This window comes from Maniola hyperantus, chromosome 15, assembly GCF_902806685.2.
Source record: "Maniola hyperantus chromosome 15, iAphHyp1.2, whole genome shotgun sequence".
NCBI classification, from domain to species: domain Eukaryota; kingdom Metazoa; phylum Arthropoda; class Insecta; order Lepidoptera; family Nymphalidae; genus Maniola; species Maniola hyperantus.
In genome coordinates this window covers 5955792-5968799 of record NC_048550.1, presented here as the reverse complement: position 1 = coordinate 5968799, position 13008 = coordinate 5955792, and the positions used below count along the sequence as shown (strand labels likewise).

Below are 13008 nucleotides of genomic sequence, written 5' to 3'. Positions count from 1 at the left end.
ATACAGTAGGTTACCTACTGTTCAAGAACCATTCACTACTCAAAAACCTATCGTTGTTATTTTACTGACTGCTGAAAAAGGAAGATATAATATATTTGTGTCGTATTTTCGTAAATCTTTTCCACAAAAGAGAAAAATAAACGTGAATTTCCCGCCTCAAAGTTTGGGTTAATCTGAAGTCAGTTTATCCCGACAAGCCCAGTTCCGATACTTACCCCGAGTCACAAATGTAAAATATCTTAAAGCGCTTGTTATGTCTTCGGGGGATGAAACTTTTTCAATTTTCATTCAAATGCCGAGTCGACGGCACTTAACGCGAAAATATTGCCAAATTCGCGGAAAAATATTCCACCCGTTAGTTTTCAAATACCTACTTGATTTGTGAATATCCTTTGTTTTACATTATTTTTATTCAAAGAGGCACAGTTCACTTAGATAGAGATATCATATTATTATATTATTTAGTATTTTCATCTAAATAATTCTAAGTAGAAGGCTATTTAACCTAGAAAAAGTAAAATACTTAATTTTTATCCCTAATGATAGAAAAAACTTATATTATATTATTATCGTTGATATTTTCTTGTCGTTGATTTTTGTTTTTCCATTTTTTATCTTTGAAGTCTGCATTAGCGTGTATAGGATGCTTTTATTCCGCTTCGGCGAAGATTTCTCCCGGGAAATTCTGCAGACACAGTCTTAATAAATAACATTAAAATTATATTATAATCACACTTGTTTGATTTTTTTCAACGTGGAATTGAAGGAAAAAGTGAAAATTTAGATGTTGATTGTTGTGCCACACATTATCGTACTTTATATCATAGCTAGCTGTTACCGGGGCGTCTTCACCACATAAGCATTTAAAAACTTAAATACTCCAGTAACTGAAGCGGCACCGGGATAATATTTGTGATATGTGGAACAACCGGAAAAGGATCCTTTAAAATGTTATCATAACTAAATACCGAAAACCCTTCTCGAAGTAAGTGTACCGGAACCAATGGTCCATATGTCCTTCATATCTGCAGATAGGAAGGACCCTACCTTATTCCGACCCTCACAAACGCAAACGAAGATAAATTGAAGTGTTACCCGAGCCTTACTGTTTTGTAGCCCATATTAGGCTTTGAAATCCAGCAATATGATTTATACTGGTACACAAAATACATTAATAAAGACAATGTTAATAAATGGTTGAATAATTCTTCTTTTTCGTCGTAGCACTCTTGGCAGAGTGGTCGTGGTCATCAGGAAGTAACGTTTTTGGGAGCAGGTGTTATGCGCCTAACGAGCATTCGCCACTTCTCCTTGCTACCCAATAAGCAGTCTGCAATGGTACACTCGTGCAAGAGACCGCCCACTTGGAGTCACTCTCACGCCGGGAGACGTGTCCGAAGAACTTTAGTATAATAATATTACCACTTAAATGGATAATCAGTTACAAAAATGTATGTATTTTAAGGTAAAATAGAAGACATTTTTATTCAGATACAAGTTAGCCCTTGACTGCACGCACAACAGACGGAAACGTTTAAGTGCGGAAACCAGCCCAGAGTGAAGAAGAAGAGAGCCCTTGACTGCAATCTCACGTGGTGGTAAGTGATGATGAGTAAGCTGAAGTGCAGTTTTTATTTAACATACGCCCCTTTGGTTTCTACACGGTATCGTACCGGAACGCTAAATCGCTTGGCGGCAAGGCTTTACCGGTAGGGTGGTAACTAGCCACGGCCGAAGCCTCCCACCAGAACAGACAGATTTAAAAAGTATAAAATTCCAAACCCCTGCCAGGAATTAAACCCGGAACCTCCCACTAGTAAGACCACAGTGCTTACCACTGCGCCACGGAGGTCGTCAAATAGTCCTCAATATTTTCTTAGGGGATGCATCCGCTTCAGTGATCGACCCACAGCATCTAAATGTAGAATCAAATCAATAGCAAGTCCTTACCTGATATTGAACTTCACTGACATAAAAAAAGTAAATGGATAAAAATTTCAAACACCACAAAAAATCCCACACCCACAAGAAGTGCAAGGTTAGGAAGACAGGACAAAATTACTTAGTCATAACTCATAATAATTGTTGGTATGTCAAACATTAAAGTACCGAACGCCAATTTTACACTGTACTAAAAATGTAAAGCAAGTTCATAATCTAAATCTCTCTGTAAACCTCGCCGATTCAATGGTCCATGTCACTTTAAATCTGGAGATAGGACGGCCCCCACCTTGCGCCGACCCCAGCAAACGTAAAGGAAGATAAATTGAACTGACATCCGAGCGTTACCGTTTTGGCGCACAATATCGTTTTACAATTTGCTGGAATGATCCTTACCTTCCGTGTACCCGTAACAGCTTATTACGACAGTGGCAAAATTAGTCAAAGGTTTGGATTGTCGCACGCAAAATAGAAGTTAGCTTAGAAAAGACCTTTTATCTATGGAAAAGACCTAGTAAGTATTTTTTAATACAGTTGCTCAAAAAGTGGCGTATTGCAGGGACGTACTCGTATAGCGTTCGGGATGTGGTGTGGGCTATTACATACTCGTGCTTTTTTTTTACCTTTCCCGAACTCTCTTTCCCAACTGTCAAAATAATGTCTATTAAAAAAAACCAATCATGTTGCCCGCGACTTCATCAGCGTGGATTACACAAATTTCAAACCCCTATTTTACCCCCTTAGGGAGTGAATTTTCAAAAATCTTTTCTAAGCGAATGTCTACGTTATAATAGCTATCTGCATGCCTAATTTCAGCACAATCCGTCCAGCGGTTCGAGCTGTGCGTTGATAGATCAGTCAGTCAGTCAGCTTTTCCTTTTATATATTAAGTAACAATTTCATTTTACGGTATTGTATTTAACGCAATTAAGAAGTAGAACTGTAAAGGAGAAAATATAGGTAAGTATAGTAAGTATAATACAGTAAAAAATAAATTACAAATAATAAATACATAGCTCTTGCTTTGCCAATAGTCCGTATTATCACTGTATTTATGATCTTCCACTTAGTTTATGTATTCTGGGAATTGTTTTTTATCTTTGATTTGTCATACTACATTTCTTTGAATGAGAATCGAGTGATCTTGGAAGATGATGAACTGAAGATGTTTTTATTTCAAGAAAAGGATACAAAAAACCTTTTGCACGGAGCCGTTATTCATACTTCAAAGAACCAATTCATATAAAACGATATGGGTATTATCTCTCAATAGCATTCTTTACCTTTATACGTTGTGTGACAAAAGCTACGTGGAGCGTTTTGTGTTCAACATAAAAACATCAATGGGATCTAGAATCGCTTTCACCTCTCATAGAATATTTTATTAGTTCCTTCCGTATTTTGTTTTACTACCTAGTTTCATATTATATATCAATCTGCTTTTAAAAATTTTGAACACAAAAAAGTAAGACGCGTCCAACTGGCAGGTAGGTCTATTAGTATTGGCTCTATATTTGACAGTGTAGCCGTTTATAGCAATATCTACTGGTTTCAGGGAAACCATTATACCCATAAAGAAATGTAAGTAAAGCGTGGAAGCGAAAGGCTGACGGTCCAGGTCAAGAGAAAGCTAGGGATAGGATCGTATAGTGAAAAAAAGCAAACACATCCTCTGATGTCTCGGCTAAGCGGCTCACTACTGAGCGCGGGTATATAATAAGAAGGGTGTAGGAAATAGACTGCTACGCTGATCCAGTGCGGATTGGCAGACTTCATACACCATTGAGAACTCTCAGGCATGCAGGTTTCTTCACGATACTTTCCTTCACCCTTAAATCAAGTGATATTTTGACTGCTTTAAACGCACATAACTCCGAAAAGTTAGAGGTTCATGCTCTTGGATCGTCAAATAGGAGGCGGAAGTCTATCACGGCAGATATTGATATCGTTGGTAATGATTTAACAGTGACTGTAAACGGTACACGAAAAGGTTTAGGTACCTCAAAACATACACTTAATTCAAAGTAGGATCAATGTCGTTTAAACGTGCATAGTTTCAATACGAAGCAATTTCTCTTGGGAGCAGTAGGATGCACAAGTACTCTAACGACTCGCATTCATCGGCGCCGAACTGTAAAGACAAGCGTCGGTATTCGTATATCTGTGTGCTTAGTATGAGATTGTACATCTCACCAACGCGCAACATTTGACAGAATTCGAGTGTCAAAATACTATAACGTTAGAGTAAAATGGAACTAACGTTCCTTGATTTAAAGTCAAAATTTCACCAGCGGGGTCTTCTCCGTTTAACCTAGGTCAAGACGAGAGTACGGGCCTCCAGGCATAGCCTCTGACTGGGTGTGACGTGGGGAAGAAGCTTCTCCGGTAATGTTCCTTAAGTCAAAATTTTTGTATCACCGACTTTAATTTGATGAAGTTTCCGATTGGAGCGCTGACTGTAGATGTTCTTCAACGCTGAAGTGATTCAGCGCTGGGATACTGATACTATCAATATTGGCAGAGTGAACTAGAGTGAGGGAATTCTCTGTTTGATCCTGAATCGACAATGTTGACAATTGCTAGAGGTTTCGTAAAATCAAAGATCAATAGGCTATTCATACGCTACCTGGTGTCAAATATAGGAACAGTTGACGCCTGCCAGTGACGTCGAAGCTTTGACGTGCACAGTCCACGACAGTCAGTGGCCCTACCGCGGTTGTTTGACAGCTACAATGTCACGATCGCAATCATCTCTGATTGGTTAATGCTCGCTCACTATTGGCCACAATGCATTGTTGCTCATTGTTGCAACAAGAATCGCACAAATTCAGCCAATCAGAACAATTGAGATTGTAATAATGATTGATGCAGGTTTTAGACAATTGCCCCGCTGGTATATCTGTCGTGAACTTTGACATTGGTGAGACGTAAAATCTCATACTAAGCAAGCTACTGCAACGAATGCAGAGCTAATGGCAGTTGCAATATTGGAAATGGAAATCCTATGTAGGGAACAGCCTTCGGAGACAATATTGAATGCATACTAAAGAGAAGACTAGTTTAATTATCACTGTACTGTAATATAATAGAGAGTGGTGTGACCTATAAGGGGTTATATTATAAGGGGTTATATATATAATCAATTGCGCTAGTTGAAATTGCAAGTAGATATACCTAATTGAAGCCATTGGCCATTTAGGTACCTACTTTAAATTATTCATCCCTTGGAATGTCCCAGTTTTTCTAATACTTATCTGTCGATAATAATACCTTCCTATTAAAACGTTGATCGTCACAGTGAAAAAAATGTAAAAACCTGAACCAATAAAGTAAAGTTAATACAATATTATGATTCGTGTTCAACTTATACCCACCTACACGTCTTAGACCATTCGTTTAAAATAATGAGCATACCCTTCGAAAAAAACATAAGATGTGATAAATCAAAAACGAATACATAGGTAATAAATGCAAAAGTGTGTTTAAAAACCTAAATCCACGCCGACGAAGTGGCGTCTGTGGTTGCGGGCATCAGCTAGTAATAATATACCTAATCTTAAACATAGCACGAATAGAACTGTATGTTTCTTTCACCATAGCGAATTAATAATTCATTCTTGTGCTTCCCGTAAATAACGTACTAAAATATGCGCTGAATCTTTAAAATCATTTTGCTTGCATAGTATCATAGTAGAGCAATTTTTCTCGGGGGCAGTAAAGTGCACAAGCGCTCTAACGACTTGCATTCATCAATAGTGGAAACAATGTCCCAACAGACAATAGTAATTACAATATTGGAATTGGACGTCTAAAATGGAAAATAAAAGCGAATTTCCCGTACTTATTATTGAACAACTTAAAAAAATTAGAGACTACTTGTTCGATGTGTGATTTTTTTGTGATTCTTTTCTATTCTACAGAGGCTCTCTAGTTTAAATAGCTTTTATTTTTTTGAAATCGTTTTAATTGGTTTTGAAATTTTATTGCAAAAGCGCTGTGCTTACACTGTTTGTATGTTGATGTAATTTTTGAAGTAGGTAAATTTTGAAAAAAAAATCAGTAGCATGGAAAGCTTTTTTTTCAGTAGTTCTTCCGCTTTTTGCGCGTTTTCAACACTTTCGCGGGGGTGCGATCAACAAGAAATTGTTATTGTAAACAAATCTTGCTTTTAAACACTCGGAATAATATTATAATTCACTACGAAGATATATTTAGATACCTACCTACTTACAACTTAGAATATTTAGATATACGTGTATAGTTTCACAATGCAGCGAATTCTCCAGGGTGCGGTTTCATGCGCAAGTACTTTAGTAACTTAAACTTTAAAACAAAACATGCTTTAGAACAGAGCTCCGATATTTTGATATCGATAATACATTCGTGGTGAATAGAAATTCCGATACGGGAATCGGAAACGTTATGCAAAACAAAAGCTCAACGACCGCAAGTATCAATTAAGATCGTGGATTGAAATGGAATTCTCGTTTTCCATACCTACTTGTTTACCTTATTTACAGATATTTAGTTTACTTATATAATACGGTTTCTGTGGCATTTTACTATAATCCATACTATTAATGCCTTACTTCCATATTAATATTACAAATGCGATAGTGTGTTTTTCTGCTCGTCTGCTAGCTTTTGGCGGCCCATCCGTTTAACCGATTTTGATAATAGCTTGCATCCCAGGGAAAGAGATAGGCTACTTTTGGTCACGGAAAGTCAAAGAGTTGCCACGGGATTCTTAAAAATCTAAATTCACGTGGACTAACTTGCGGGCCTTATCTGGTTTACTAATATCTTTAACAACCATCCAAATTCAGGCTTGCTTCATCATCTGCATCTTTGAGAGAGTGACGTTCAAGTTCAAGTTAGTAAAGCGTTCTCTTTGTTTTTGCATGGGATTAGGTAGAGAGAGCACTATATTAAATGCATTTACCCATTTCTATACCCTAGTATAGAAATGGGTAAAGCCGTGCCCCGTCAGAACGCAAATATATTCACTGAAAATTTCACAGCCACGACCCGGCACAGCCCATGTTAGCGTGAACCAAATCGGGCTTAAACCTAAATGTAGAAGCCGTTATCCAAATAAAAACGTATCTAACGCAGGTCAAGTGCTTAAACTCATAGATAAATAGCGATTCCTCTCATATAATGGTCACATTCAATTTCACAGGTGTATAAATGGACTAAGGAATTACACAGGACAGCGGTTGGGTGAAGTGCTTAATAAATAATTTATCACTTCGCGGTGAACGAAAACGCTATGGAGAAAGGAAAGGAAGACATCTGAATGGACATTTATATAAGATACGTTAACTCCCTTTACGGTAAATCCTCTAAACCATTTATTAAGAAGATAAAGGCTTGGTCACACTCAACGTGCACAACGGTAAACGGTAGCGATGCAATGGGCGCTGCGTCTTATCTACGAGTAGAAGTTGTAATGAAAGAATGTGTAGGAATGGACGAGTATAGCAGTTGCCCTGTTGGAGTCGACGCCGAGCACTAAGTACATCGTAACTCATTTTTGTTAACTGTACAGGACTAAGGGCTATGTATTAAACTTTTCAGAATTTAACAAATTCTGCTGCAAAACAGTAAAAATGAGTAAAAATCTATTGTAGGATACGGATTTTCATGCAACTTTCAGCTATAGAAAGAAAGATTAAAGGCTTTTAAAATTTATGAACATTTAGCGAAAATAAGCTATCAGTATAAGTAATGATTTTTAATTGTAAATTAAGTCAGAAACCATTTTCTCATCTGGCGAAATCAGATGGGAAAATGTTTTCTGACTTAATTTACATAATATAAAAAAACCGACCAAGTGCGAGTCAGGCTCGCGCAACGAGGGTTCCGTACTACAATCGTATTTTTTCGACATTTTGCACGATAATTTAAAAACTATGATGCATATATAAATAAATATTTAAATAGATCAAATCTACCTATTTGAATTAAACATATTGTTAAACCATCTCAACGCAGATTTTATGTCTAAGTATAACATAATATTGTTTCATCTAAAAGACGGGATTTTATGGCCATATTATTCGATTTGAAATACCAGGTGTATAAAGAGTCCGACTAAGAAATTACACGGGTCTGCGATAGCGGAGTGAAGTGCTTAATAAATAATTTATCACGATGTAGCGAACAAAGATATCACGTAGAACGAAGAATATCTAAATGGACATTCATATGAGATACGTAGGCACTTAAAACTGAAACTTTGCACTTATCTCGACTAGTATCTACCCGTGAAAACTTTAAGACTTTAGTAAATATTAAATGAAACACAAAAATACGCGCCGAATTTAGAATCTATCTGTTTTGATTCGTTAAATAAAGTACTTAGGTAGATACCTAACTTAAAAGTTCTGTCACAATGGTAAGAGTAAAGGAAAGTGATGTACTGGAACAATACAACAGTTCTTATTATCTTAAATGGCAACACTTACGATTCAACTCAAACGTCGTTTTAAACGGCCATTTAGGGTGTTTAAATTAAGTTGAAGCCGAAAAAGGAATGCGGCATAGAGATAGAAAAACTAAAATCAAAGACTATAATTTATTTTAAGTTTAGGCTAGGGTGCAAATGGCATCAGCTCCAATGACAGTACACCATGTACATTATTTACCTTTAATTAAAAATAACAATGTACCTAGGTCAACTAATTATAATACAAATAACATCCCCTAGTGATAACATTTTCACACAATATTATATTCCATGCATAAAAACGGCCTAACTCTTCGTGATTTAACTATTGAAATACATAATGCTAATAATTAATTATAATATCACGGGACTCACTAATTAAGCTGCATAGCAAAGCTTATAACAAAACGATAATGAATGAAGTAATAAAATTTATTTGAGTCACTTTCTTTAATACAATAATTGAAATTGAACAAAGAGTTTGGAATTACTTTAGGGCGTGATCACAAACTCAAACCAACAACACAATTATTCTGAAATTCGTTCTCGTCTCAAGTGATCCTTGACCTATTCGTTTCCGTCAGAAATTACCTACGCGTTCTTTTTATTTTGTACTGTGATAATATTTTTCTCTTTCTTATTAATACGGATCCCCGAAATTTGGTTTACACTGATATGACTCAATGTATAGTTATTTAAAAGTCATCATGATGTTTCTTAGATGGTTTTTGGAAAAAAGCTACCTATCTACCTACCGTTTATAAAACCACGTCAGACTCACGGAGCGAAGGTTCCGTACTACAGTCGTATTTTTTCGACATTTTGCACGATAAATTAAAATCTCTTATCAAGTAACTAGATAAATAATCACGGTTATCCTCTCACCTAAAATTAAAATTACTTAATAACATAGCCCCTAGCTCACAAAGCAGATAAAAAAGAGCATACGATTTTAATGGGAAGGGATGCAAATATTTCTTTAGCCCCGCCTAGAGCGCCATATAATAACGCTGTTAGTATGCAAACCTCTCCGGGATAAACGCATCTTGCTTAATTAAAAAGCCTTATATAGTTATTAGTTATATACAACCAGCTGACTCACTCCATCTTCGCAAGGGTGTTATACGTATCTTGTAATTAATGTTATACGTACTTTTCTTATAATTTTTTTGGTGACAGTTATACATAAATCCAGTAGGGAGTTAAGAACTTATGATCGAATACACAGACAAACAATGGATTGCGATTGGGTTTTTATTTAGCTTACTATTTAGAGATATAAGTCACCCTTGCTTAGCAGACCTCATGTATTGTATAGTACGCGACAAGTCGAAATGGTAACCGGGGAGGGAACGCTTCCTCGCTAACTCGGTGCGGGATAGCGCAGGTGACGTGCAGGTGTGCGGGGTGTCCCCCCGCCTCATACCCCGATTGCAATTTCAACCTGTCACGGACTATACTTACCAAGGCTACATAAAAAAATCATACTACTAAACCCTTACTCTATTTCTATAGTCTATATTTTCAAATCGAGACCGCCTTAGCTAAAGAGGTATTCTTCAGTTTGTTTTCTATCTGACGACTATTTCTAGCTTTAGTGGTAAGTGGCCTTATTTGATGCCCATCAATAAAAGTAACTACTTATTTAAATTGCTTCAGTTTATACACATGAATAGTACTCTCAATGATAATAAAATAAAACTACTTCGATATACACTGTCGTGCGGCGAAGCGATAAATTACAAAATATTCAAAAAAATTACGAGCACTATCCACTTTGACGTCATTAACGTTAATACTAAAGTAGGCTTGGACAAAATGGCAGCAACTCGCGATGGCACGTGTCCAACAAGTGTCCAACGCACACTGATCTCTACTAATACAAATACACTGGACTTGCGATTGCCGACCTTTTTTTGAAGAACTTGACATTTTTGCGCTGATATAGCAGCTGTGGCGTCATGTAAGAGTACTCAGAACTACATGTTAATGATACCTGTCGACCTAGTATCAACAAGAAGACCATTTGACACCAAGAACTTATTAATTTTATAATTCCCGGTACGTTCCATGTGGATAATGTCACGGGCATCATCTATTTACCAAATGCTTCACTCATGTGTATTAGATACAGAGATTACTTAAATCCAGACGATGAACCCACGGGTCCCCACAGGTTTTTTAAGAAACCTAAGTCCACGCGGAAGAAGTCGCAGGCATCACCATACATTACCATTGTAATACGAATCATACACGTGTACGCGCGCGTTGAACGTAGGATCCTGGCGTGCAATTTCCATCGCGAGTTGTGTTTCAGGCTTAGCTTCACCAAAAGCCCATTATAATAATTACAGCAGACAGCGCGTAGCAAATAAATTAAAAAATGGGACTTTTTAATCATCCACCTAAAGCTCCCTTCTCCGCGTGTTTTTTGCGGCATATATATATGAAATGAGTTAAATTAACGTAATGGACCAGTTGAGCTGCATCCCGTAACTTAACAAACGTGACATCAGCGTTATGAAGTCAATCTGTCATTTCAGGAGCTGACAAATAAAACGGTGTGATTACAGTTCTGATTACTTTTCCCTTATTCATTCCGTCGTAAGTATATAAATTTGAACTCATTTCCAATCAAAACAGCTTAAAAAAAGTGCAAAAATTGAGTTCATTAAATACAAACTTGAACTCATTTCCAAGTAAAATGCCTAAGAACTGTTGTAAAACTGAGTCCCGTGATTCCGATTAAAATGCTAAAATTACAATAAAGTTTTAACAGCTTTCCATCAGTTCCTGTAAAATTTTATTTCGTGCAAATACCTACGTCGTTTTTTGACCTCCAACTCCATACAATAGTATTTTAACGCAATTCCGATTTTCAATTTATTGAAAGTACACTTAACGAGCATTATACTATTCACGTAGCTTGTGAAATAGACTTCCTCTTTGCCTTATAAATTATTCCGACCCTACTTCGACTACTCGAAAACCGATTCCATTGTCACATTTTAACATTGCATTCAAAGACCATTTTCGGTGACGAATCAAGGTCAAAATCTCAATGATATATTCTATTAAAAAGGACTTAATCCTAATAACATTAATATTATGGAGATAAATGTGGTATGTTTGATCAATATTTGTGTCCTTGACACTCAAATTAGAGTCGCATCCGAGCGCCGAGTAGCCTATTCTTATCTTAAAAATTCACCCACCTTGAACGCCGGGACTATGTTAGCACTTTTTGTTCCTAAAGTGGCACAAACACCTCTTCACTAAGGATCGTAGTTGGTTCAAACGTTCACAGTCACAGGTAGACACTTGCGCGTTGTGCGTGGGAGATTTAAGAGGCTACGTACTACGTAGCGATTCGTAGCGCGCGCGCGTAGCTCCCGCGAGTGACTCGACTGGCCCCGATGCCGACGCGGACACGGATTGCGATCCACAGTGTATGCAAACTTTTCAGATAAAGCATCACTACCCATATTATTATATATGCAAAAGTGTGTTTGTTTGTTGGTTTGTCCTTCAATCACGTCGCAACGGAGCAACGGGATGTGCATGGGTATAGTTAAAGACCTGGACGTGACATTATGACTTTTTACTCCGGAAAATCAAAGAGCTCTCACGGGATTCTTAAAATACCTAAAATCACACGGACGAAGTCATGCGACTTCAGCTAGTCAGAAATAATTAGATGATTTGTCTTTGAAGCAAGGCTTCTTAACGTATGTTTGACATCGGGACCAAAACTCATATGAACGTTCTAACAGCCAATGCTGGGCAGAACGTTCATAATATGAGTGATATTTTTATACCTACACAGAGTAGCGCTTGGCTTCAATTAGACCTGCTGGCAAGGGATGATGCAACCAAAGATAGAGCACGCTTGCTTAGAAGATGGATACAGACAGCGGCAAGTAATATACAACTCATTTACGGATACGGAGTTTCACTTCTTTCTGGTGTTTAATGACACCTCACGATTTTTTTTATTCAACTTCAGTGTCATTTTTGTTCTCAATAAATATAGATTAAGCTTCATTACCTAATTACTCTATTAAACTTGAAAGCTATAAGAAGACACAAAAAGTACACTAAGCGATCCCGAACGCTGGAGCTACACACTACATTCACCTATGTGCGGCCTTCCTTAATCCCATGGCTATAACATTGACAATCATCGAAAAATTAGATTTTATTGATATTCTTAATAATACAACTCATGTAACAAAGTATTTAACCTGAAATAAAAGCAAAAAATATATTTTCTATATTGCGTCCCAAAAATATGTAATGAATAATACTCTTCGATTTTTGTTTAAATATTTTAAAAATTCTTATTCGATCTGCATTTCTTGCCTAGTCTGCTCATCAAGGAGCCACGCGCGGCGCATGCGCGCCGTGACGTCAGCGCGTCGCTCACAAAGACCGGGCACGCTCCATGTCGCCCGCTCCCGCCGCTCGCTGCACTACCATTAATAAGACAAAAATGAAAGAACCTACCCAGCAGCCATACCCAAACCAATTTCCATTATACCAAGGAAAATTCACACAATCAATTCGATCACACAGCACAATAATTAATAAGATGCGGCATAATTTTACTTAAAACT

General features: G+C 37.1%; 1 protein-coding gene across 13 annotated transcripts in view; it reads right to left on the bottom strand.

The window, feature by feature from the left end:
- The window catches only part of Liprin-gamma (liprin protein kazrin), a 135061-nt gene extending 123251 nt beyond the window's left edge, over nucleotides 1-11810 (bottom strand). For all 13 annotated transcript variants that reach the window (XM_069503367.1, XM_069503372.1, XM_069503370.1 and 10 more), the window contains exon 1: nucleotides 11608-11810. The gene's annotated coding sequence lies outside the window, so the exon portion shown is untranslated. The remainder of the gene's footprint in view (nucleotides 1-11607) is intronic.
- Between the last annotated feature and the right edge of the window lie 1198 nt (nucleotides 11811-13008).